The sequence below is a fragment of the Lepidochelys kempii genome, unplaced genomic scaffold (genome assembly GCF_965140285.1).
Source record: "Lepidochelys kempii isolate rLepKem1 unplaced genomic scaffold, rLepKem1.hap1 scaffold_29, whole genome shotgun sequence".
Lineage (NCBI taxonomy): Eukaryota > Metazoa > Chordata > Testudines > Cheloniidae > Lepidochelys > Lepidochelys kempii.
In genome coordinates this window covers 2,792,242-2,819,748 of record NW_027621931.1, presented here as the reverse complement: position 1 = coordinate 2,819,748, position 27,507 = coordinate 2,792,242, and the positions used below count along the sequence as shown (strand labels likewise).

General features: G+C 50.5%; 1 non-coding gene and 1 pseudogene across 1 annotated transcript; one reads left to right on the top strand and one right to left on the bottom strand.

Annotated features, from left to right (window-relative positions):
* Positions 1 to 2,927: 2,927 nt before the first annotated feature.
* On the bottom strand, positions 2,928 to 26,938 carry LOC144930028 (uncharacterized; annotated as a pseudogene).
* On the top strand, positions 23,035 to 23,108 carry TRNAT-UGU (transfer RNA threonine (anticodon UGU)). The gene has a single exon. It is a non-coding gene; the product is annotated as a tRNA-Thr (tRNA).
* Positions 26,939 to 27,507: the final 569 nt, after the last annotated feature.

Below are 27,507 nucleotides of genomic sequence, written 5' to 3'. Positions count from 1 at the left end.
CCTTGTGGTAGGCGTGTCACAGCTCCTTTACTTTGACCCCGCACGGCAGTGTGTCCCTGTCATGGCCCCTTTCTATCATGCATCACGAAATCTGCGTGCGCACCTCGGGAGTTACACCACAGAAAGCTGCTTTCCTGTGCAGAAACTTGCCCGTGTAGACAAGGCCGCAGAGGGCTTACATAAGAACGCACGACAGGTCATAGACTGGGTCAGAGCAATGGTCCGTCAAGCCCAGTGTGCTACCTGAGAGCGACCAGTGCCAGATGCATTGGATGGAAAGAACAGAACAGGCTTGTTGACCTGCAAGGTGAGGGTCTTTCACCTTTATATTTAACTTCATTGTTGTCAATTCCTACTTATCCTATATCTAACTACCCCTCCTCTGAGGTCTCTGGGCAAATCAGGTGTGAACCACTCCTTTGACACAGACGTGTCCCAATCCAGCTGAACTGAGGCAGAATTTGGGCCAATGTCAGTTTGGAAAAGGCCTGCTTCACCCAGCAGGTTTCTCAAAGTATCCGTTGCTGTGAACCGCATGTCGTGTGGATGTGCGAACTCGGAAGATAGCAAACATGAAAAAAAAAAACGCAAAGCCGGTTCTGAGGTTTCCAGAGCCAGGCCTGAGGGTTAAAGAGCTGTGCTCAAAAGGACAAGGGTCTCAGCAGCTATAAAAAGAACTAGTTGCAAAAACAAAACAAAAATTACGTGGAAAAAAAACAACCAAACAACAACCACCCAGAAAAGCTCCCATCACTCGCCCATCACCATTGTAGATCTTGACATCTCCTGCCTAATGTGACATCTTTGCTTTGCGAACAAGAGCCCTGGGGAACTCCTGCAAACTCCAAAGATAGCAAACATGAAAAAAAAAAACGCAAAGCCGGTTCTGAGGTTTCCAGAGCCAGGCCTGAGGGTTAAAGAGCTGTGCTCAAAAGGACAAGGGGGCTCAGCAGCTATAAAAAGAACTAGTTGCAAAAACAAAACAAAAATTACGTGGAAAAAAAACAACCAAACAACAACCACCCAGAAAAGCTCCCATCACTTGCCCATCACCATTGTAGATCTTGACATCTCCGGCCTAATGTGACATCTTTGCTTTGCGAACAAGAGCCCTGGGGAACTCTCTGGCTCACCTGTGTGGGTGGAAGGGGTCTCACACTACGTGGGAAGGCTGCATCATGAGAAAAACCACCTGTGCTCTACTTTCACACTTTCTAATCTTTCAGAGTAGCAGGAGGCGGAAAAGTGAGACACATGCATTAGACTCAAGAGCAAAACTAAGAGACCAAACCACAGACTCTGGACTCAGCATTCATGTATCCTGCAGTCTGAACTTGGAATCTGTTACATTCCCTCATTGGCTACCATCATTTAACCAACACGGAAGTGCTTCTTGTCCAGCAAGGCAGCCAGTTTGGGACCCATAGGCATGGCATGGCTCTGAAGGAATCAGCTGTTTCTCTCTGTGCTTCAGGAAACTTGGGATCCAAATGGTAAAAGACAGTTGTTCCCAGTTTCATCATGGCATCCTTTAGAAGTGTGAGCAATTCTAAAAACAGTTTACCTTGGCCACAGGTCACCATAGCGTCCATCTCTGGGGTGAAAATCAACCACTCGTACCTCTCATTTCTACCTGAGTTCTTGTCAAATCTTTGACCTTAGTTGTAGCAATTTTACACGGCTCTGGCGTAGAATTCTTCACCAACCACACGACATACCAGTAGCGATACTGAGGTAGAACTCCCCCAAATATGCCCTTTTGTTTCTTTAATCTGGTGGCACAGATTTAAATAAGGGACTAAATTCAGGTGCGGCTTAGAATCCCTCTAAGACACCAAATGTCAGGTATCTACTCAAAATGGGTGTCTTTCTGCAGCTCTATCACATTCCTCATGGATGTCAGTTCCTACACATTTACAGCATCTCCCAGGAGTGAGCTGAACAGAAATGTCACTTCCATTTTTCCCGTCTCTACCTAGGAAGGGATTGCATTTCCCAAATAAGAGGCAACATGCACCTGATTAGGAAGGGAAGATCTTCAGGAGCAACCTCCTGCAGGGCATGGGCCACAACTGCTTTGGGAGGCAAATGAATGGGTCTTTCGCTTAGTTCCAAATCATTTACTAGAGAATCCTCTTCCCAGCCCCTTCGGGAAATATTGACCTTACCAATTGAAGAACAGGGGGATAGAGATGGTGATGGAGAATCCCTCTGATTTACCCTATGTTCTTCTGTTGTTACAGAGGGGAAAAGACATTTTTCCCTATCCCTTCTCTATTCCTGCTCTTTGTTATACTTCAATATATTTTAAGGGAGGAAAACGGTAGTAAAAATATCTGCCTTCAGGAAAACCTGAAGCAACAGCGCTGTGATGACCTGTGACAACTGGGAATGAAACAATATGTTCCTGGTGGGGGAACTTGATGACTAACAATTGTTTTTAAATGGGGGAACAGTATAACTGTGATGCTCAGGCTTTGTTTAGACTAGGACATGTGATGGAGTTTAGGTCAGGTCAAGGGGAAAGCTAATGCCAACCACTGCACCTCGGCTGCATCTGCACGACAACTGTAATTGTCTTTTAACACCAAGATCACTAACTTGAGCAGCCAACGCCATGTACAGTCCTAGTGGATGTAAGGCACGGGTAGTTTTTGCCTCAGTGTAGCTTGTTGGGAACAAACCTCTCTCCCCCACCTGGAGCTGATGAACATTCCTGGCTGGAGGGACACACGCTCCTTTGACCCAAAAGGAAAGGAGTTGATAGAAAACATCACAGGATTGACCCCAAAGAAGGGTGAGCTGCAAAAGGCAGGAGCAGGCAACTCATCTGGGGGAGCTGAGTAACCACGGTGAAGATGGGGCACAGATCACTAAGTGGGAATTAGCAAATGTGATTTAAAAGAAAAAAATACCTTTGGCCAGCCCTAGTCAAGGCATTTGTTACAGATCACTCCCATGTGGATTTTCTGATGTCTAATAAGGGTTGAGCGCTGATTGAAGCTTCTCCCACACTCAGAGCACGTGTAGGGCCTCTCTCCTGTGTGGATTCGCTGATGTGTGAAAAGGGCTGAGCTTTGATTGAAGTGTTTGCCACACTCACGGCATCCATAAGGTTTCTCACCCGTATGGATTCGCCGATGTATGATAAAGTATGAGCTCCGATCGAAGCGTTTCCCACACTCAGAGCATCCATAAGCCTTCTCACCTGTGTGGATTCTTCTATGTGTGGTCAGTACAGAGCTCCGATTAAAGCTTTTCCCGCACTCAGAGCACATGTAGGGGGTCTCTCCTGTGTGCGTTCTCTGATGTGTGATTAGGGTAGAGCTCTGATTGAAGCTTTTCCCGCACTCAGAGCAAATGTAGGGCCTCTCCCCGGTGTGGATTCTCTGATGTGTGGTAAGGGCTGAGCTATCACGGAAGCATTCCCCACACTCAGATCATGTGTAGGGTGTGTCTCCCGTGTGGATTCGCTGATGTCTGATCAGGTTTGAGCTCCGATTGAAGCTTTTCCCACACTCAGAGCATGTGTAGGGCCTCTCCCCGGTGTGGATTCGCTGATGTGAGAGGAGGGATGAACTGTCAATGAAGTGCTTCCCACACTCAGGGCATTCATAAGGTTTCTCACCCGTGTGGATTTTCCGATGTGTAATAAGGTGTGAGCTCTGCTTGAAGTGTTTCCCACACTCAGGGCATCCATAAGGTTTCTCACCCGTGTGGATTTTCCGATGTCTAATAAGGTGTGAGCTCCGCTTGAAGTGTTTCCCACACTCAGGGCATCCATAAGGTTTCTCACCCGTGTGGATTTTCCGATGTGTAATAAGGTGTGAGCTCTTCTTGAAGTGTTTCCCACACTCAGGGCATCCATAAGGTTTCTCACCCGTGTGGATTTTCCGATGTGTAATAAGGTGTGAGCTCTGCTTGAAGTGTTTCCCACACTCAGGGCATCCGTAAGGTTTCTCACCCGTGTGGATTCTCTGATGTGTGAGAAGGTCCGAGCTCCCTTTGAAGCTTTTCCCACACTCGAGGCATGTGTAGCGTTTTCCTTCCAAGTTCATTCTCTCACGTGTAATAAGGTCTGACTGGCTACCGAAGTTTTCCTCTGGCCTCTGCTGACTCTCACAGGCTTTTGTTTTTTCTGGGCGTGCACAGCTCCCAGAATCATTCCCTTTGGACCTTCCTGACAACATCCCATGGGCTTCTACTCGCTCAGCATCTTCCTGCTGGGGTTCCTCCTCGTTTTCACTCACCATCCCAACACCTGACGGGAGACCGAGAGAATCCAGACGTAAGTCTCTGCCTGCGCCAGAGAGAAAGGACATCTCAGAGAGAAGAATGGGAAAAGGGATGAAGGAACCAAAATGTGTACAGGACAGATCAAACCTATCAGGAGCTGATTTTCCCTTCAACCTTCCCCAGAGGAGAGAAAGGAAGGGATCAGTTCTGGGTCCGTATCTCAGAAGAAATCTCAGGGGACAGCGAGATTGGGGAGGGACCTGCTGCTAGTTGTCAGTCAGGATAGGTGGGAAGCCATGAGTGACCTCTGCCTAACGATTCTACATCTGCAGGGAACAATCCTGAACTTGGAGAGCTCACAAGGTCTTTGTAGGGCATCCCAAATGTTTCCTGTATTCACCGACAGTTTTGGGGTTGGTTTAACCAATGCCTCACCTATGCAGGGAGCTCTCGGGAGCACTTTTTTCTTAGAGCCATGAAGGTCTGGGACGCACGACTCCTCCCCTCGTTCCAGCTGCGAGATCACATCAGTTCTGGAAACTGGAAACCCTGCTCAAGGCAAAGAAAACAAGGGAGGTCAGTGGAATTTGTGGGATACTTGTCACAAAGAATATTCCATGCTTTTAAGCCCAGCTCACTTTTAAGTAGTAACGTCCCAAGGCCGGCTTCCTTGGCTCAAAGTGCCAGGAGATGATTATTATAAATCATATTCATTACCTTAGTGCCTAAGGGCCAACTAACAGTGGGTCCTCATTTTGCTAGGCACAGTACCAACCGAGAAGCGTTGATGGCCCGTGCCCTGAAGAAGTTACAATCTAAATAGACAAGGCAGACACAGAATGGTGGAAGGGGTAGAACCCACCAGCAGAGTGAACTCCGTGAAGGCAGAGTGACAGATCTGATCAACATGGGCCTAGATCTTGAGACTATCGGATTTAATGTTACAACCAGGGCCAGTGTTTTCCGGAAATTGTCGCTAGGACTGCATTTTTTCCCAAAATTACTCTTTGTTTCTGGAATCACCGTTAATATCCAGAATTGCTGATCAGAGGGTGGGTGGGGCATGCAGGGTCACAATCCCCCAGATTTCTCCCTGGAGACACCCGTCTCCTCCCCAGGGCACAGGCTGGCTGCGGTTGAGACTTGATGCCAATTTCTTCCCTCCTCATACAAGTCTGGGATCGGCAGTGGGACGCCAGGCTCTCTCATCATGCTGCAGAGAGGACGGCACTCACAGCTGCTCGCGGCCGTGTCCACAGCACCTCTCCCCTGCTCATCTGCCCTGTACACAGCTGGTTCATGCCCCGTCTCTCCAGCGCACAGCTGGCTCTAGGCTCTCAATGCCCAGTATCTGAGCCCCACCGCCCCCACACAGCCGGCTCCTGTCCCCTCCCCCCAAGGCACTTTCAGGCTTTAAAGGATTAGATATTGCTCACGTTTGACAATTACTCTCTTTTCATTGCCTGCAAACTCTTGCCCTAATTATGACTGTTATCTGTATATCTAAGCCAGCCCTTGAAAGCATGAATTCTTCACAGACTATGATGCCGAGATGCGCCACATGATACCAGGAAGGGCTGCGGGATGGGTTTCCTGTGCAAGCTGGTATCGCTACGGGGTGATGAATGCCAGATCTCAAGGCTGGTTATGCAGAGCTCCACCTTTTGAAGCTTTACCCAACGCAGAAAGGAGTAGTGACGGATTTCCCCTCATTCAGGAGACTGAAGACAACAGACTTTTGGGGGATAAACAGCTGAGTTTGAGCTGACTGAGGGGGGTCTTTCTGGGCTACAAACTCACAGGACCTGATAACCACCAGGAGGTAACCCTTTAAGAAAGGTTTTAATACACTTTGGAACTGATCAGGGATTCCCATGAGGACCGCTGAGGGAATGAAGGTAAACACACATTTGGATGCTCTTCTTGTTTTATGAGAACGGGAACAGGAAGGGCAGGGATATCACTGAATGCAGGATCTCAGCAGTCCTAGATGTCAGGATAGCACCATATTGCAGCCCATTGGAAAACATAATCCCAACTACACATACAAAATGATGGGCTCTAAATGAGCTGTTTCCACTCAACAGAGGGATCTTGGAGTCACTGGGCACAGTTCTCTGAAAACATCAACTCAGTGTGCCACGGCAGTCAAAAAGCAAAGAGAATGTTGGGAATCATTCTGAAATGGAGAGATAAGACGACAGAAAATATCATATTGCCTCTATATAAACCCATGGTACACCCACATCTCGAATACTGCCTGCAGATGTGGTTGCCCCATCTCAAAAAAAGATATATTGGAATTGGAAAAGGTTCAGAAAAGGGCAACCCAAATGATTATAGGTATGAAACTCTTCCGTACGGGGAAAGATTAAAAAGACCGGGATTATTCATCTTGTAAAACAGACAAAGGGGGGATATGAGAGAGGTCTATAAAATGAAAACTGCCGTGGAGAAAGTAAATAAGGAGGTGTCATTTACTCCTTCTCATAACACAAGGACTAGGAATCACCCAATCAAATTAATAGGCAGCAGGTTTATAAGAAACCAAAGGAAGTATTTGTTCACACAACGCACAGTCAACCTGGGGAACTCCTTGCCAGAGGACGTTGTGAAGGCCAAGATTATAATAGGGTTACAAAAAAAAAACCAAAAAACACCATGAGAAATCTATTGAGGACAGGTCGTGAATGGTTATTAGCCAGGATGGGCAGGGATGGTGTCCCTAACTTCTGTTTGTCATAAGCTGTGAATGGGTGACAGGAGATGAATCACTTCATGATTTCCTGTTCTGTTCATTCCCTCTGGGACACCCGGCGCTGGTCACTGTCGGAAGACAGGACACTGGGCTAGATGGACCTTTGGTCTGTCCCAGTGTGGCCATTCTTAAATACCAGGGAACCTAGTGAGTCCAGTGCAATGGGAGGGAGTAGGAAAATCCCTGGCTGTGGAGAACACTGGGAAATTAGAAACTATCATTCAGAAGCAACAGACTCTAAATAGTCTAGAAAAGCAGAATGTGAAAAATAAGAATCGGGGTCATGTGACTTCAGGAATGAGGGACTCAAAAAACCAAGTCTGCAGAGAAGAGAGATTGTGGCTATTGCACATGCGGATGGGGGAGCAACTCTCCAGGTCTCAAGGATTTTCACCAGCAACCGAGGCCATTGTCCCATGCACGGGGCAATCCGGAGCAGTGAGGAGTTGTGTCATCTGTAATCCTGGCTGAGTTTCAATGCTCTGCTGCTGGAGCTCCCTTGTCTGGATTCCCCCAGATTCTCGGAGATGCTGCCCCGAGCAGGGTCTAGGGAGAGATCTCTTGTAGGAAGCCCAACACCCTCCTCCGTGTGAAAAGGAAAGGAGGACTTGTGGCACCTTAGAGACTATCCAATTTATTTGAGCATAAGCTTTTGTGAGCTACAGCTCACTTCATCCGATGCAAACTGTGGAAAGTGTAGAAGAGCTTTTTATATACACACAAATCATGAAAAAAATACCACCTCCCACCCCACTCTCCTGCTGGTAACAGCTCATCTAAAGTGATCACTCTCCTTAGAATGTGTATGATAATCAAGGTGGCCCATTTCCAGAACAAATCCAGGGTTTAACAAGAACGCGGGGGGCGGGGGCAGGAAAAAACAAGAAGAAATAGGTTACCTTGCATAATGACTTAGCCACTCCTAGAGCTGGATATGAAGCAGGGGAATCTCCCCTAAGCCTGACTGGTGGCTTCCCCCTTCGTATTTCAAGGCACCCGCTGGTTAGTTGGGTCAGGCTCCAGCACTAGGAGTCTGGTCCTTTTTCCCAGCCCCATCTCGGTAGGTTATTTTCTGTTCACCAGATTGGAGCATTTCCACCTCCGAACCTCATGGGTCTCTTCCCAGAATCGAGGCCACTTATTAAACAACTCCCAGCAGGTCTGCCACCCCCTGGCCTCCTCCCTTTCTTCACCCTGTGCATTTCCTACCCCGCTCCAACCTCCAAACCAGATGGTGCAAACCTTCCCCTCTCCCGTGTATTTGCTGTCCCTCTCCCTCCTGCAGGAACAGATCAGAACCCCCCACAATAATCCCTACCTAAGCTGGCTCCTCTGCAGCCATGTCGCTCCCTTGTCCCATGGGAGGACGGGATGAACCGGAAAGAAACATGAGCGTCGTTCTGCAACCTGGCCGGGCAAGAAGGGCTGTTGTGGAAGTTTAGGAACGGGCATTAGTTCATTTCACATCACGCTTCCCCCAGGCTCTTTCCCTGCAGAGCGAGATCCGAGATTCTGCCGTGCTGAGAAAATGCTCAATCTCTGGATTACAGCAGAGACCTGGCCCCTCCTGCCAGGCTAGGCCCACAGACACACTTTTAACCTCCTTTCTCCCTCCCGCATCCCAAAACAAAGTCTCTGAATGCAATCCTAGAAAAAAGCAGAACCAAAGGAGTCCCTTTCGAGGATTCCCTCTGACACTGACCCCACGGCAGCCACACCCCAGCAGGAGGGACATGGAGTCAGGAACTGGGTTTTCCTCTCTCTCATCCTCGTCTTGTCCACAGGAAAGTGATTCTCCCCACAGTGCAGTAATACATCTGTCTGGGCAGATGAGAGAGCTGGAAATCTCTTTCAAAACTCTTTTATCCCACGGACCCTGTCAGTCTCTCTATCTCCTTTTCCCTGTGCCCTCTCCATGCCTGTCTGCAAGGAAACTCTCATTCCTGGGTTGTTTGCTCCCCCATGGCTGGATTTGCTCCTGCAAATGGCAGGAGAAATGGGGTGGGGGGCTGTTTGTGTAGAGTCATTTTATAGTCCTTCACTGCCTGCCTGGGAATTCCCCATTGCCTGCCTAGGACCCCCACCTGCCCTCCACCAGGATCTGCCAGGCCATTTGCCTGGGACCCCCTCCTCCAACCAGCAGGACCCCCTGACACTTTACAGGAGGACTCCTCACTCTGCGCCAGGGACCGCCCCACCACAGCTCTGTGCACTGGGCATGGCAATGGTCCCAGGAGCCAGCTGGGCAATCCCAGACAGAGCCCCTGGCACAGCACCAGGCAGCGTCTAATCCCCTGCCCCACCTGCCCAAGAGACCCCCACCCCCTCTGGTCTGCAGCCAACAGACCCCCAGCCATACCCACCTCCAGGACCCATAGCCTTAGGGCTGGGCACATCAGAACTACTCCCCGAAACCCCAAACCCTCCAGAACCCACTAACCTGACTAGGGCCCCCCCTGCCCAGCCACCCAGAGGCCTCCCCCTACCACAATGCCCCTTCAGCTCCCGCTGCAATCTCCCCACACAGACACCTGCCCCCCCCCCAGCAACAATGTTCTCTCACAGTGTCTGGTAAGTGGATAGAAAGTTATCACCACCCCCTGCTGGCCAGTCACACAGGCAGAGGGAGCCCGGGGGGACGCCTCTTTAACAGGAGAAGGGAAGCCATGGAGGGCTAAAATAAGTAAGACATTTCCATACTCTGTCACTAGCAAATAATGGCCACCGTGGATCCACCCCAGAGTTGGCTACAGCTTTGCACTGCGGGAAGCCCCACCTCACGGAGACCCTTTGTCATGGGGTTTGGGATACTTCTGGACCCACGCTGCACTCAGAGGGACCTCCTCATCCCGTGCCAGCTGGAGAAAAGAAAAGGGTCCAGCCAACTCTCCTATTACCAACTGGGAACCACCCATCCCCCAAACAGGGGGAGGCCCCTGGCTTTGATGGGTATTGAATATATGGCTAGTCTCTTTTATCAGTAAACATTTTTAACAGAGAGAAAGGAGGGAACAAATGATTCTCAAAGGAGAGGGAAAGATGATCATTGTTGCAGGGGGGTTAATTTCCCAACCAGGATGGAGAAGGACTCAGGGTGACAGGTTCCCCCCAAAGAAGGACAAGTTGCTAGGATTTAGAGACATGGGGAACAGCCCCAAACCCAAGAGGACTTTTAATTGACATTTGATAATGACATCGTAAGAGGGAAACCTGAGATTTGAGATCAGTGTTCAGCAATGAAAGAGAAAGGTTGGAAATCTGAGGGATTTTGGATCCATTTATGCAAATTATAGAGAGGAAAGTGGAAAATGAGAGGGATTTTATCGCAGTTGTTGATAGGAGGTAAAAGCTGAGTGTATTTCCCACCACTATTTGGTCAATGAATAGAGCGGAAATGGGCAACATTGGCAAATGTTTTGGATCCATATTCAGGAATCTGAGAAAAGGTGTAAATCTGAGATTTTCGTCGTAATTTATCATTACAGAGACAGGGAAAGCTCTCAGGGGCATATTCAATTAGAAGTAGACAACTAGAGTAAAAGTGGGGCAAACGTTGAGGGTATTTTTGAGGAATCTTTGAGACGTACAGAGAAAACGTGTCACAAACTACGCAACTGAGAACATGGGATAAACGCCAGGACCGGGGGGGCTTTTATGTGGCTATTAAAGAACTAGCTGGAAAAGGGGGGACCGTTTGTGATATAAAATCCAGCCTGTCCAATACATAAGCAGAAAGTGATGGTCCCCCCCCCACGGCCCCCGTTCACCTGGGCAGCAGGGAGCCCTCTGAGGGGCTGACTGGAGGGGGCGGGGGGGGCGCTGGAGGGCTCCCTGGGGGCGGGGAGGGGGCGGCAGTGGGGGATGGGCAGGTAGGGGGCAGAGAGTCACTTTCCTGCCCCCCCCGCCCAGCGCTCCCGCACCGGGGTCTCCCACTCACCGGAGCACGGCGGGGTTAATGACGGGCCCCACCCCGCACAGACCCCGGAGGGGAGCCGCAGCTGCTCCTCCTACAGATCCGACACGAGGCAGCGCCTGCTCTGCTCCAGGCCCCGCCCCCGACGCTGCCCCGCCCCTGTCTGCTCCAGGCCCCGCCCCCAGACGCTGCCCCGCCCCCGGTCAGCTCCAGGCCCCGCCCCCAGGCGCTGTCTCGTGTCGGGTCTCTCGGAGGAGCAGCTGCGGCTCCGCTCCGGGGTCTGTGCTGGGGGGGCCCGTCATTAACCCCCCCGTGCCCGGCCGGGGGGGGCTTTCTCCAGCTGGGACCAGCCCCGGGCTCTGCCCGCCCGCGACCTGGTGAGTGGGAGACCCCGCGGGGGTGGGCAGGAAAGTGACTCTCTGCCCCCGGCACGGCTGGGATTGGGGGGGGCAGAGACTGGGGCCCGGCGGGCGGGGTCCCTTGGGGGGTGTTGGGGGGAGAAGCCGGAGTTGCGTGGGGGGGGGGGGTTGAACTGTCTCTGTGCAGCCAGGAAATTCCCGGGGGGGAAGTGGGGGGCGGCGGGGGAGTTAATTGGATCCCCTTCCCCCCACGGGCACAAATGCCCCCCAGTTTTCCCCTTTTCCCTCTCGGTAGCTCCCCCCACCCCCCCATTGATCCGCTCTCTGGTCTCCCCTGATCCCCCCCCCCGTCTCTCCCTCCTCCTCACATGTCCATTGAAACTCCCCTCCCGTGGGGGGGGGCGGGATTTCCCTCCTCCCCCGTTTTATCCGCAGCGATTTGTCCCGGTGTCGGTGGGAAGTTGGAGCCCGGAGCCATCCCCCAACCTGGCTGCCCCGGCGTGGGGGTGGGAGGAGACACCGGGTCTCTGCCGGGGAGGGGAAGGGAGGGGACGTGTCCCCCATGGGGCTGCCCCCGATCCCCGCTTCCGAGTCCCACTTGCTGCCCCCAACTGCCGCACCGTTGCCCCCAGCCCCCACCTGCCCCCACCTGCCCATCCCCCACTGCCGCCCCCTCCCCGCCCCCAGGGACCCCTCCAGCTCCCCCCCCCCGCCCCCTTCAGTCAGCCCCTCAGAGGGCTCCCTGCTGCCCAGGTGAACGGGGGCCGGGGTGGGGACCATCACTTTCTGTTTATGTATTGGACAGGCTGGATTTTATATGACAAACGGTCCCCCTTTTCCAGCTCATTATTTAATAGCCACATAAAATCCCCCCCCCCCCGGTCTTGGCGTTTATCCCATGTTCTCAATTGCGTAGTTTGTGACACGTTTTCTCTGTACGTCTCAAAGATTGATAAAAAAAAGTTTGCCCCACTTTTACTCTAGTTGTCTACTTCTAATTGAATATGCCCCTGAGAGCTTTCCCTGTCTCTGTAATTATAAATTACGACGAAAATCTCAGATTTACACCTTTTCTCAGATTCCTGAATATGGATCTCAAACGTTTGCCAATGTTGCCCATTTCCGCTCTATTCATTGACCAAATAGTGGTGGGAAATACACTCAGCTTTTACCTCCTATCAACAACTGCTATAAAATCCCTCTCATTTTCCACTTTCCTCTCTATAATTTGCATAAATGGATCCAAAATCCCTCAGATTTCCCTCCTTTCTCTTCCATTTCTGAACACTGATCTCAAATCTCAGTTTTCCCTCTTACGATGTCATCATCAAATGTCAATTAAAAATCCTCTTGGGTTTGGGGCTGTTCCCCATGTCTCTAAATCCTAGCAACTTGTCCTTCTTTGGGGGGAACCTGTCGCCCTGAGTCCTTCTCCATCCTGGTTGGGAAATTAATCCCCCTGCAACAATGATCATCTTTCCCTCTCCTTTGAGAATCATTTGTTCCCTCCTTTCTCTCTGTTAAAAATGTTTGCTGATAAAAGAGACTAGCCATAGATTCAATACCCATCAAAGCCAGGGGCCTCCCCCTGTTTGGGGGATGGGTGGTTCCCAGTTGGTAACAGGAGAGTTGGCTGGACCCTTTTCTTTTCTCCAGCTGGCACAGGATGAGGAGGTCCCTCTGAGTGCAGCGTGGTTCAGAAATATCCCAAACCCCATGACAAAGGGTCTCCGTGAGGTGGGGCTTCCCGCAGTGCAAAGCTGTAGCCAACTCTGGGGTGGATCCACGGTGGCCATTATTTGCTAGTGACAGAGTATGGAAATGTCTTACTTATTTTAGCCCTCCATGGCTTCCCTTCTCCTGTTAAAGAGGCGTCCCCCCGGGCTCCCTCTGCCTGTGTGACTGGCCAGCAGGGGGTGGTGATAACTTTCTATCCACTTCTCAGACACTGTGAGGGAACACTGTTGCTGGGGGGGGCAGGTGTCTGTGTGGGGAGATTGCAGCGGGAGCTGAAGGGGCATTGTGGTAGGGGGAGGCCTCTGGGTGGCTGGGCAGGGGGAGCCCTAGTCAGGTAGGTGGGTTCTGGAGGGTTTGGGGTTTCGGGGAGTAGTTCTGATGTGCCCAGCCCTAAGGCTATGGGTCCTGGAGGTGGGTATGGCTGGGGGCCTGTTGGCTGCAGACCGGTGGGGGTCTGTTGGGCAGGGGATTAGACGCTGCCTGGTGCTGTGTCAGGGGCTCTGTCTGGGATTGCCCAGCTGGCTCCTGGGACCATTGCCATGCCCAGTGCACAGCGCTGTGGTGGGGCGGTCCCTGGCGCAGAGTGAGGGGTCCTCCTGTAAAGCGTCAGGGGGTCCTGCTGGGAGGAGGAGGGGGTCCCAGGCAAATGGCCTGGCAGATCCTGGTGGAGGGCAGGTGGGGGTCCTAGGCAGGCAATGGGGAAATCCCAGGCAGGCAGTGAAGGACTATAAAATGACTCTACACAAACAGCCCCCCACCCCATTTCTCCTGCCATTTGCAGGAGCAAATCCAGCCATGGGGGAGCAAACAACCCAGGAATGAGAGTTTCCTTGCAGACAGGCATGGAGAGGGCACAGGGAAAAGGAGATAGAGAGACTGACAGGGTCCGTGGGATAAAAGAGTTTTGAAAGAGATTTCCAGCTCTCTCATCTGCCCAGACAGATCTATTACTGCACTGTGGGGAGAATCACTTTCCTGTGGACAAGACGAGGATGAGAGAGAGGAAAACCCAGTTCCTGACTCCATGTCCCTCCTGCTGGGGTGTGGCTGCCGTGGGGTCAGTGTCAGAGGGAATCCTCGAAAGGGACTCCTTTGGTTCTGCTTTTTTCTAGGATTGCGTTCAGAGACTTTGTTTTGGGATGCGGGAGAGAGAAAAGAGGTTAAAAGTGTGTCTGTGGGCCTAGCCTGGCAGGAGGGGCCAGGTGTCTGCTGTAATCCAGAGATTGAGTAGAGAGTTGTCACTTTGGATGGGCTATCACCAGCAGGAGAGTGAATTTGTGTGGGGGGCGGAGGGTGAGAAAACCTGGATTTGTGCTGGAAATGGCCCAACTTGATGATCACTTTAGATAAGCTATTACCAGCAGGACAGTGGGGTGGGAGGAGGTATTGTTTCATATTCTCTGTGTGTATATAAAGTCTGCTGCAGTTTCCACGGTATGCATCCGATGAAGTGAGCTGTAGATCACGAAAGCTCATGCTCAAATAAATTGGTTAGTCTCTAAGGTCCCAGAAGTACTCCTTTTCTTTTAGCATTTTCTCAGCACGGCAGAATCTCGGATCTCGCTCTGCAAGGAAAGAGCCTGGGGAAGCGTGATGTGAAATGAACTAATGCCCGTTCCCAAACCTCCACAACGGCCCTTCTCGCCCGATCAGGCTGCAGAACGACGCTCACGTTTCGTTCCGGTTCATCCCGTCCTCCCATGGGACAGGGGAGCGACATAGCTGCAGGGGAGCCAGCTCAGGTAGGGATTATTGGGGGGGTTCTGATCTGTTCCTGCAGGAGGGAGAGGGACAGCAAATACACGGGAGAGGGGAAGGTTTGCACCGTCTGGTTTGGAGGTTGGAGCGGGGACAGGAAATGCACAGGGTGGAGAAAGGGAGGAGGCCGGGGGTGGCAGACCTGCTGGGAGTTGTTTAATAAGTGGCCTAGATTCTTGGAACAGACCCATGAGGTTCGGAGGTGGAAATGCTCCAATCTGGTGAACAGAAAATAACCCACGTAGATGGGGCTGGGAAAAAGGACCAGACTCCTAGTGCTGGAGCCTGACCCAACTAACCAGTGGGTGCCTTTAAATATGAAGGGGGAAGCCACCAGTCAGGCTTAGGGGAGATTCCCCTGCCTCATATCCAGCTCCTCACAAGGAGGAGGGTGTTGGGCTTCCTACAAGAGATCTCTCCCTAGACTCTGCTCGGGGCAGCATCTCCGGTATCAATCTGTGGCTAGTAGGTGTGTGATGGATCTGCTGGGAGAGAGGAGGGGTGTCTCTTCGCCCCCTCACCCTGGTGTTTGCTGGGTGGTCTGAGTGGGGTGGGGGTGGGACTCTGTTGGCTGCGGTCCACCCAGAGTTTCCGTTGGATTGGCTCCTCTCCCCCGTGAATAGTGGGGCTGTGAATGGGGCAGCAGGTCCTGAGTGTGGGGCTCTGGCTCTTTCAGGGGACGGTGACCTTCGAGGAGGTGGCTGTGTATTTCACCAGGGAAGAGGGGGCTCTGCTGGACCCCGCTCAGAGAGCCCTCTCCAGAGACGTCATGCAGGAGACCTATGAGACTGTGACCTCGCTGGGTAAGGGTTCCTGTCCCCTCGGTTCTTGGAAGGGGAACTGAAGAGATGAGGTTCACGCCACCCCCACAATGCCACCTCTGCTCTGTCCTGTTCCAGCATCACCCCAGCATGCCAGTGACACACACACGACCAGAGACCCTCCCCTGCTGCTGAACGCTGTGGGAAGAGAGCACAGGAGCAGAATCGCACAGTGTCAAATATCTCCTGTTTGCACAAGTAAAACGGGGGGTTAGGTCCAGCATAACGAGCAGAAGCTTCCTACCCCTGGCCTTCTCTCAAACCCTGAGCCTTTCCACCCAGACCAGAAAGTGCTTGGGGTGTAAGAAGCAGGCTGCTGGAGTCAGAGCGGCTGGTCCAGGGTTACTGATCACACAGACCTTGAATGCTGGCTGGGGGAATCCAGACAAGGGAGCTCCAGCAGCAGAACATTGAAACTCAGCCAGGATTACAGATGACACAACTCCTCACTGCTCCAGATTGCCCCGTGCATGGGACAATGGCCCAGGTTGCTGGTGAAAATCCTTGAGACCTGGAGAGTTGCTCCCCCCATCCCCATGTGCAATAGCCACAATCTCTCTTCTCTGTAGACTTGGTTTTTTGAGTCCCTCAATTCTGAAGTCACATGACCCCGATTCTTATTTTTCACATTCTGTTTTTCTAGACTATTTAGAGTCTGTTGCTTGTGAATGATAGTTTCTAATTTCCCAGTGTTCTCCACAGCCAGGGATTTTCCTACTCCCTCCCATTGCACTGGACTCACTAGGTTCCCTGGTATTTAAGAACGGACACACTGGGACAGACCAAAGGTCCATCTAGCCCAGTGTCCTGTCTTCCGACAGTGACCAGCGCCGGGTGTCCCAGAGGGAATGAACAGAACAGGGAATCATGAAGTGATTCATCTCCTGTCACCCATTCACAGCTTATGACAAACAGAAGTTAGGGACACCATCCCTGCCTATCCTGGCTAATAACCATTCACGGACTTGTGCTCAATAGATTTCTCATGGTGTGTGTTTGTTTTTTTTGTATCCCTATTATAATCTTGGCCTTCACAACGTCCTCTGGCAAGGAGTTCCCCAGGTTGACTGTGCGTTGTGTGAAGAAATACTTCCTTTTGTTTCTTATAAACCTGCTGCCTATTAATTTGATTGGGTGATTCCTAGTCCTTGTGTTCTGAGAAGGAGTAAATGACACTTCCTTCTTTACTTTCTCCACAGTAGACATGCTTTTATAGACCTCTCTCATATGCCCTCTTGTCTCTTTTCCAAGCTGAAAAGTCCCAGTCTTACATATCTCTCCTCATACAGAAGCTGTTTCATACTCCTAGTCTGGGTTTTTTTGCCCTTTTCTGAACCTTTTCCAATTGCAATGTATCTTTCTTGAGATGGGCCGACCACATCTGCACACAATATTCAAGATGTGGGCGTACCATGGATTTATATAGAGGCAAGTTATTTACTGTCTTATTATCTATCCCTTTCTTAATGATTCCCAACACCCTGTTCGCTTTTTGACTGCCTCTGCACCCTGAGTGGATGTTTTCAGAGAACTATCGACAATGACTCCAAGATCCCTCTCTTGAGTGGAAACAGCTAATGTAGACCCCATCATTTTATATGTATAGTTGGGATTATGTTTTCCAATGGGCTGCACTAGGTGCTATCCTGACATCTAGGACTGCTGAGATCCTGCATTCAGTGATATCCCTGCCCTTCCTGTTCCCTTTCTCCACTGAACCCCACCAGCCCATTCTTAGTGTTCCCAGCTTCCCCAGGACTCTCTCATTGTGTCTGGACCTCTCTCTCTCTGCAAGAAGCAGTTCCAGGGAGACTTGTCCTCTGTCTGGAGTCTTCAACTTCTGGGACATGGATTTACTTTCTCTGTGTTTTAGGAGATGCTTTGAAATTGAGTGTCTGTGACATTAACCACAGTACAATCTTGACTGGTTGAACAGCTGTTTCCCCTCAGTTGCCCCTCAGTTCCCCTCAGTTGCGTTTTCAGTCAGGACTCCCCAAGGCACACCAGGTCACACTAAGCACTGAAGTGAAATTAATAGAATGTTTTGTTTTTTTTATGACAGAGTCTTATGCAATCACCTGAACTCCTTTGTTTTCTTTCATCTGAGCAGGGTTTCCCATTTCCAAACCTGATGTGTTTTCCCAGCTGGAAGAAGGGGAAGAGCCATGGGTCTCAGAGCTCCAGGGTTCAGAGGAAAGACAGACCCTGAGAGCTCCCTGCAAAGGTGAGGAAACATGAAACCAACTCAGAATCTGTAAGTGCCTGAAGGAAACATCTGGGCTGCCCTACGAAGCCCTTGGGAGGTCACTCAGTTCATTATTGTCCCTAGCAGGGGTCATAACCTCAGGGTAACTATAGCTCATGGCTTCCTGTAGGTCCGAGCAGACATCAGGCAGTAGCTTCCTCCCTTCCCCCCATGAATTTGATGGGATGTGAAGGCTGAATTGATCCCCTCCTCTCTCCCAGTTAGGGGAAGTGTTTGGAGGAGTTCAGTTCCTGTTTTTATTTGACCTCTCTCCAGCACTTTTTTTCGTTGGCCTTCCCCTTTCCATCCCTGTTTGAGGTTTCTGTCTCTACCGCAGCAGGTGATGCGATGGCATGTGAGAAAGAGGAGCAGAATTCTCAGCAGGAAGATGCTGGGCAAGTGGATAAACACAGAGCATTATCACGATGCATCAGACGATGCTTTGACTTCTTTAATCCTATATCAGAGTCGCTATGCCTGGAGATGAAAGTGTCAAAAACCTGGAAGGGGAATTTGATCCCAAGCACCGTGTGATCATTAGGAGTTTAAATCCCAGGTTCCATCAATTGGTAAAGCCACTTCTGGCAAGGGGGCTGTTTTGTCCCCCATTATGGGGGATGCTATGTTACTAAAAAAATTTTAAATAACCTAACTAATTCTATGGCATGGGGAATGGTCCCCTTCATGATGCAGATGTTGAGGAAATAGAAGTGGGTTTTTTATTGAATTTATCCTTTGTAGGTGCTAAAAAAAGTGTATGAAATGAAATCAGTGTTGGAAATCTAATAGCTGCAGAAAAATAGCTAGTTTTGAATAGAAACTCCAGCTCTGATAACTAACAGGCCTGTATCCAGTCCCTTGCCTGGAATTGTGCCACCAAATTAAAGAAAAGCCGGGCATGTTTCAGGAAGCCATTCCTCACTAACACTGCTGAGATTTTGAGTGCTTTTGTAAAGGATTCTACTTCAGGGAAGTGTACATTTACCCTAACCAAGGCCAAGGATTTGGAAAGAACTGGGGTTGAATGAGTACACGCTCCGTTCTTGGTTTCCATCCCAGTAAAAGAAGCTATGGTGACCAAAGCCCCAAGGAAAATTGTTTGTTTGTACAACTCACTGATTACAGATCCAAAGCATGCCAGGGTTAGATTGAGAACAATCATCCTTCACCATTTGGATCCAAAGAGAGAGAGTGCTTCATAGGACATTCCCTCCTCATGGATTCCAAACTGGGTGCCTCATTGGGTAATGTCAAAGTCAGCTTCAGGACTCACATAATTTGTCAGACCATTCTGTTTATTAGCAAAGCACTTTGCCAATGCACACAGATATGTGAGCCCCCTGCAAAGGCTCAAGCTAACTTATTTATACAGATAAGCCAATTTAACATAAGAGACAAAAGGAAGCAGAAACTGACAAATATACATACATATCTTACTTGCATACTAATGTTTACCAATCTCCCAGCTCAGTAGGAGCTCTAAGTTAATTAGTTTGAGGACCCATTGTCTCACACTCCTTAATGTTTCTCTTCTTGACAACTATATTTCAACAAACCCTTCAAGTAGCATTTCTTTAATGAATTATAATTTCAATATAATTCATTCTATTTTCACAGAAACAAGGACTTTCAGGCTGTGGAAATGATGGCAACCAATGAGGCAACGAATGTGTCCGGTTCCAGTTTCAGACTTGCAGATACTCGCATGTTGAGTCCTGATTCTCTGGTTTTGTGTCTGATGCTCCGGCTTCACAATAAAGCTAATGTTGGCACAGCTGCCCCCATGTAGCTGCACTGGTGTAGCATGCTATTACAGATGCTCTAAGCCAATGGGAGAGATCTCTCCCGTCGGACTTCATTAGTCCAGCCCCCTCAAGCTATATGTCCTGCTGACGTAGCGCTATCTACACAGGGCGTTAGGGCTGTGTAACTACATTGCTCAACTCTGGATTTTTCACACCCCTGAGCAATATAGTTATACCGATAAATGCCTTTTAGAAGAACCAGCGATATATGAACTCAGAGAATTGGTTGGGACCTACGTTGGGACAAACCAGAACTAGAGCCAAGGTTCAGTTGTTGGCAACGGGGATTAAAAGAAAATGAACTCATATGACAAGAATTTGAGCTCTTTGAATATGTTATTGTTTCCAATGAAAAAGAATTTATTGGTTAAAGAGTAGGAGACTAATTGTGTGATAATCTGAATCACTTTGTAAAACAAAGTGTCTTGTTTTTTTTGTTTTGTTAGTCATACAGGAAGTGACAGCTGATCTTGAAAAGTTAATTTGCTTTAATTTACCCCCTGTAGTGTAAGGAGTTCTGGTAGAAAACCTCACTCCAATGGTTGGGGTGGAAGAATGTGTGTGAGAGTGTATAAGTGAATATTGGCCCAGTATAGATTTTAAATTTTTGTGTTTCAAATAGAACTTATTTTGCTTAGTTTCAAAGTCTATTTCTAGTGAAAGCAAAAGTATTCGAAGAGACAATTTGTAGAAGTTTTTACAAGTTCTTACACTTAGACTGTAAGGGTCACTGACTTCCCCACTTCTCTAATTTGCAAAGGAAAGTCATCTGTCATAGGATGTGTTCAGCAGGTAGGAAAGTTGCAGTCCTCAACCACCAAGGAAAAGGCTGAAGTCCATTACCTTTTAGGTCAAGAAGCCATCTGAAGTCTGGTCTATGCTGAAAAGCGATGTTGACGTAGCCACCTCTCTCAGGGGTGTGAAAAGTCCACTCCACTGAGAGAAGTAGTTAATGTGACCTCAGCCCCAGCGTAGACAGTGTTAGGTTGTCAGAAGAATACTTCCAGTGTTTGAAGTATAGACAGAGCCTGAGACAGACCGATCCCCTATGGGAAGTGAGTCATGACATGAATTCCAATTTTGACCCATTTCCCTATATGTGAGGGAGGTACTAGTATGGAGGGCTGGGCCAGCTGTCCGATCGCCTGGTTCCTCAACTGTAGCTACAGCTCTTCGTACCCATCCACCCAAAGACTGAGAGAAATGGAGAGTTCCAACTGTTGTTATTTTAGTATCTTATTGTTCCTTTCTCGGTTTTTTGTGCTGGTCTTTCTATTATATCAGGGGGTGAGGGTATAGCTCAGTGCATGTTGTGACAAAGCTCTGTCCTTGTCTCTATGGGTCCCACGTTTCCTGGTGGATTTTGCTAGCCTCAGAGGCTCACTGTGACCCTCCACATACAATTCCCTGGGCCGCTTCCCCACAGCAGCCCCCACTCAGTATCTCCTTCGCTGTTACCTCAGGGCCTCCTTCCTTGCACCTGATGTGGATTTGCACTGCTTGGTTCCTCCAACAGCACGGCTTCCTCCTACAGATCCTGACACATGCGCCTCACTGACGAACTGGGAGGCTTTTCACGAGTTCCAGCCAGGCCTTGATGGGCTTCAGGTATTCCAATCAACCTAGCTATCTCCACTGCTTTCTAGAAGGATCTTAATTGGCCCCAGGTGTCTTGATTAACCTGAAACAACTGCCGTTTGGTTACTATGGTACCAAGGATTTGTTTAGCCTGGGGCTAAAATACCTGTTCCTCACTACTTTACTATAGCCGTCTTGCCTTGCCCCCTCGCAATGTGTGACAAAAGCTTATTGGTGCCAATTGGCAAAGGGGTCACTGTCATTCACAAGCAACTCCTGTCTCAGACCTGACAAATTCACCACACCTAGGACCCAGAGCAGGGGTGGGGGAATCTTCCTTACAGTGGGGGGGCCACCGGCGTCCAAACTGTGACATCCCCATGACACCCCTTTCCCCCCAGCCCTCACTCACTCCGCCCCTTCTCCCTGAGGCCCCAATCTCACACCGCCCCTTCTCCCTGATGCCACCCCTCCCTCCCTCTGAGGCCACACCCACAGAACGCCTCTTCCCCCAAGGCTCCACCTTGTTCCCCCCTCCGTCGTCCGTTCTTAGGGCTGCTAAAAAGTGCTGGGCCCATGGCCCTCTAAACCCCCCTTGTCCTGCACCCTGACACACAGCCAGGCAGGCAGCAGTGTGTGTGAGTGTGTGTATGTGACAGAGACTGCTGGGCTGTGCTGAGCCAGTGCGGGAAGTGGGGGCTGATGTCGGGGCTGTCCCGCTCCCCCTGACTCAGGACTGCGGTGTCCCCTCTCCCCCTGACTCAGGACTGGTTGCTTCCAGCAGCTGTCTGAACTTAGGGACAGCGTGCCAACACACTCACTCTTCCACAACACACACGCTCCCCGAACACACACACTGTCTGTCCCGAACACACACACACTCTCTGCCCACCATGCCCACGGCAGCTGAAAAGCAGCTGGCAATCGAGTCGGATGCCCATGGAACAATGGGATAGAGAAACCTGCCTCGTGTGGCTGCCCACGAGGCATTGCAAACCCTTCCCAAAGCACCCTGCGGCCAGTTGCACAGTGGGATAGCGTCCCACAATGCACTGCTCTCTGTGGGGATCCAAGAGCTGCTAGCCTGGATGCGCTCCGGTGACACAAGCAGCCTAGTGTGGACATGCAACAGCGGCTTAATTAAAACGTTTTAACTAAAGCAGCATAACTCTGTCGTGTAGACGTAGCCTGGCTCCCACTGGGGCCAAGGATGCTCAGGCACTGAAACTGAAGAGCCACAACTTCCTCCGGGCAGGTGCCTCGTGGGAGGGGCAGAGAGGTGTGAGCGGTTCTCAGGGCAGGTGAGGGGAGGGGACAGAGAGGAGTGTGTGGCAGGCTGGGCAGGTCTCATGGGAGGGCTCAGAGAAGTGTGGGTGGCGGGCAGAGTCTGTCTCAGGAGAGGGGGCAGAGAAGTGTGGGTGGCAGGCAGACCGTGGGGTAGGGGGCGGAGAGGCACGAGCAGCCGGCAATGAGGCCTTAGGGGAGGAGAGGAGCGAATGAAAGGTGGACCAGCAGGCCTCAGCCAAGGAGGCAGAGCGGGTGGGAAGAAGTCCCCCTGTTAATCCAGTGCTATCTACACTGGGATTAGGTTGGCATAATGGCATTGCTCAGGGGGGTTAAATTTTTTACCCCGCAAAGCAATGTCGTTACACTGACTTAATTTTGTAGCGCAGACTTGTCCAAAGAATCACACACACACCTTGGGAGCAAAACTTCACCTGCTTCTCTGCTTTACAGAATCCAACACAAGCAACGCTTGTCCGGCCGTGGGGGGCGTTGGCAGGGAGTCAGGTGTGGGCAGACACCATACGTTAGCCAGAGACGGGCACCATGGCTTAGCTGGCTAAAGCACCTGTCTTGTAAACAGGAGATCCTGGGTTCAACTCCCAGTGGTGCCTTGTTGAGTGGCTTTTGGGGCACCTGGTACTGGCTGCTGTCAGAAGACAAGATACAGAGATAGGTGGACCTTTGGTCTAGCCCAGTGATGCTGGTTTTGCTGTTTAAATTACACGCACAGGCACTGATGATAGAGTGACTGAAAGTTTGGGTGTTAAGAGCTGATAGGTCAGTGGTGCAGTCCCCTCGCAGATGACCCCCTCCCTCTGGGACAGGGGCAGGTCCGAGCTCTCACACCAAGTGGCTCATTGGGGCTGTGTTAGCCGACGGCCAAGGATGTTTGGTGAGGTGCCAGCTATGCCCGTTTATACCATCCGTGACTTTAACCGCTAGGACGCACTGTCCCTTCGCGGCGGGCAGCCCGGGTTAGGCTGACGGATGCCCCAAGGTCCTAACCACCCGTCACTTTAACTGCTAGAGCTCAGAGCTCCTTCGCAGCGGGCAGTCAATACTGACTGACAGGTGCCCCAATGGCAGCACTAAGAGCCTCTCCACACCCGTGACTTTAACTGCCCGTGACTTTAGAGCTCAGAGCTCCTTCGCAGCGGGCAGCCAGGATTGACTGACAGGTGCCCCAAGAGTTTGCCCCGTGGAGGCGGCACAACTCAACGCTAGGCTCTTAGTACTCTCACCTAATGGCCAGGCTTTAGAGCCAAAACGGCTGAGGTTCTTTAATTGTGTCGGCTGCTTTACAGTAAACCAGAGAAAACAAGTCAGGCTTATGCGCAAATGGTAACCAAAATTTATTAAGCTAGATTCTAATCATGTGGTTACAAAATTGCTCGTGCCTACTTATTTAAATGTAGAGATGTTACACACACAAACAAGTTACAAAACTGAAGCCACAATCCCAAAGAAAGAAAACAACGTATAGAGCTCTATTTCAAAATATGTGTACACTAAAGATAGGAGATCAGGTGTGGGTGCTTCTTACCCTCCTTGCATCTCTCGATTCCAGCGGTGCCAAGCCAGGATCGGTCACTCAATTCCGCGGAAAGACAAATAAGGGACAAGGCGTAGGGACCCTCTTAGCTGCAGAAGTCTTGGGAGGCTGTCACTTATCTGACCCGCAGATAGATAGTGAAAAGCACTCAAAAATCATGGTGCTGTAGGTCCCCTACTTATACCTCTGTACTCCTTTATTCTCTTTCTCCTTTCTTATGCCAAATTGAGGCTGGTCTGTCTGGGTGACACCAGCTTTCGCAAGAGTAGTTTACACTTGCAAGGGAGAGAAACAATAAGTGTTGACTACTGGACATTTCTTTTATCAGGGTAAATATTTTCCCACCTAGGATGTTGGGGTGTGTGCATCACGCTATTTAGTAGGGACTAAGAGCCATGTCTGTCACAGGGCCTCTGCCTGCTGTGAGCTTAATCGTCCTATCTGTTCCCAGAGGCACATTGTAGCAGCACACCTGTGCTTTCACAGCTTCAAAGGCTGTGCTGGAATATATGTTAAGTGCCCTGTTCCTGCTTCCTCCTGTGTTTCCAGCAATGCTGGTCTGAGAGGGGGGGGCTGTCTGTCTGGCTACACTTGCCTCTATATAAATCCATGGTACACCCACATCTTGAATATTGTGTGCAGATGTGGTCGGCCCATCTCAAAAAAGATACATTGCAATTGGAAAAGGTTCAGAAAAGGGAAAAAAAAACCCGGACTAGGAGTACGAAACAGCTTCTGTATGAGGAGAGATATGTAAGACTGGGACTTTTCAGCTTGGAAAAGAGACAAGAGGGCATATGAGAGAGGTCTATAAAAGCATGTCTGCTGTGGAGAAAGTAAAGAAGGAAGTGTTATTTACTCCTTCTCAGAACACAAGGACTAGGAATCACCCAATCAAATTAATAGGCAGCAGGTTTATAAGAAACAAAAGGAAGTATTTCTTCACACAACACACAGTCAACCTGGGGAACTCCTTGCCAGAGGACGTTGTGAAGGCCAAGATTATAATAGGGTTACAAAAAAAAAAAAAAAAAACAACCATGAGAAATCTATTGAGGACAGGTCCGTGAATGGTATATGAGCCAGGATGGGCAGGGATGGTGTCCCTAACTTCTGTTTGTCATAAGCTGTGAATGGGTGACAGGAGATGAATCACTTCATGATTCCCTGTTCTGTTCATTCCCTCTGGGACACCTGGTGCTGGTCACTGTCAGAAGACAGGACACTGGGCTAGATGGACCTTTGGTCTGTCCCAGTGTGGCCATTCTGAAATACTAGGGAATCTAATGAGTCCACTGCAATGGGAGGGAGTAGGAAAATCCCTGGGTGTGGAGAACACTGGGAAATTAGAAACTATCATTCACAAGCAACAGACTCTAAATAGTCTAGAAAAGCAGAATGTGAAAAATAAGAATCGGGGTCATGTGACTTCAGGAATGAGGGACTCAAAAAACCAAGTCTGCAGAGAAGGTAGATTGTGGCTAGTGCACATGGGGACGGGGGAAGCAACTCTCCAGGTCTCAAGGATTTTCACCAGCAACCGAGGCCATTGTCCCATGCACGGGGCAATCCGGAGCAGTGTAATCCTGGCTGAGTTTCAATGTTCTGCTGCTGGAGCTCCCTTGTCTGGATTCCCCCAGCCAGCATTCAAGGTCTGTGTGATCAGTAACCCTGGACCAGCCGCTCTGACCCCAGCAGCCTGCTTCTTACACCCCAAGCACTTTCTGGTCTGGGTGGAAAGGCTCAGGGTTTGAGAGAAGGCCAGGGGTAGGAAGCTTCTGCTCGTTATGCTGGACCTAACCCCCCGTTTTACTTGTGCAAACAGGGGATATTTGACACTGTGCGATTCTGCTCCTGTGCTCTCTTCCCACAGCGTTCAGCAGCAGGGGAGGGTCTCTGGTCGTGTGTGTGTCACTGGCATGCTGGGGTGATGCTGGAACAGGACAGAGCAGAGGTGGCATTGTGGGGGTGGTGTGAACCTCATCTCTTCAGTTCCCCTTCCAAGAACCGAGGGGACAGGAACCCTTACCCAGCAGAGGTCACATTCTCACAGGTCTCCTGCATGACGTCTCTGGAGAGGGCTCTCTGAGCGGGGTCCAGCAGAGCCCACTCTTCCCTGGTGAAATACACAGCCACCTCCTCGAAGGTCACCGGCCCGTGAAAGAGCCAGAGCCCCACACTCAGGACCTGCTGCCCCACTCACAGCCCCACTATTCGTGGGGGAGAGGAGCCAATCAAACGAAACTCTGGGTGGACCGCAGTCAACAGAGTCCCACCCCCACCCCGCTCAGAGCACCCAGGAAACACCAGGGTGAGGGGGCGAAGAGAGAGCCCCTCCTCTCTCCCAGCAGATCCATCACACACCTACTAGCCACAGACTGATACCGGAGATGCTGCCCCGAGCAGGGTCTAGGGAGAGATCTCTTGTAGGAAGCCCAACACCCTCCTCCTTGTGAGGAGCTGGATATGAGGCAGGAGAATCTCCCCTAAGCCTGACTGGTGGCTTCCCCCTTCAATTTCAAGGCACCCGCTGGTTAGTTGGGTCAGGCTCCAGCACTATGAATCTGGTCCTTTTTCCCAACCCCATCTATGTGGGTTATTTTCTGTTCACCAAATTGGAGCATTTCCACCTCCGAACCTCATGGGTCTGTTCCAAGAACGTAGACCACTTATTAAACAACTCCAGGCAGGTCTGCCACCCTCTGGCCTCCTCCCTTTCTCCATCCTGTGCATTTCCTGCCCGCCCCAACCTCCAAACCAGACGGTGCAAACCTTCCCCTCTCCCGTGTATTTGCTGTCCCTCTCCCTCCTGCAGGAACAGATCAGAACCCCCCCAATAATCCCTACCTGAGCTGGCTCCTCTGCAGCCATGTCGCTCCCCTGTCCCATGGGAGGACGGGATGAACCAAAACGAAACGTGATCGTCGTTCTGCAGCCTGGCCCGGCGAGAAGGGCCGTTGTGGAGGTTTGGGAACGGGCATTAGTTCATTTCAAATCACGCTTCCCCCAGGCTCTTTCCCTGCAGAGTGAGATCTGAGATTCTGCAATACTGAGAAAATGCTAAAAGAAAAGGAGTACTTGTGGGACCTTAGAGACTAACCAATTTATCTGAGCATGAGCTTTTGTGAGCTACAGCTCACTTCATCGGATGCATACCGTGGAAACTGCAGAAGACATTATATACACAGAGACCATGAAACAATACCCCCTCCCACCCCACTCTCCTGCTGGTAATAGCTTATCCAAAGTGATCATCAAGTTGGGCCATTTCCAGCACAAATCCAGGTTTTCTCACCCTCCGCCCCCCACACAAATTCACTCTCCTGCTGGTGATAGCCCATCCAAAGTGACAACTCTCTACTTAATCTCTGGCTTACAGCAGAGACCTGGCCCCTCCTGCCAGGCTAGGCCCACAGACACGCTTTTAACCTCCTTTCTCCCTCCCGCATCCCAAAACA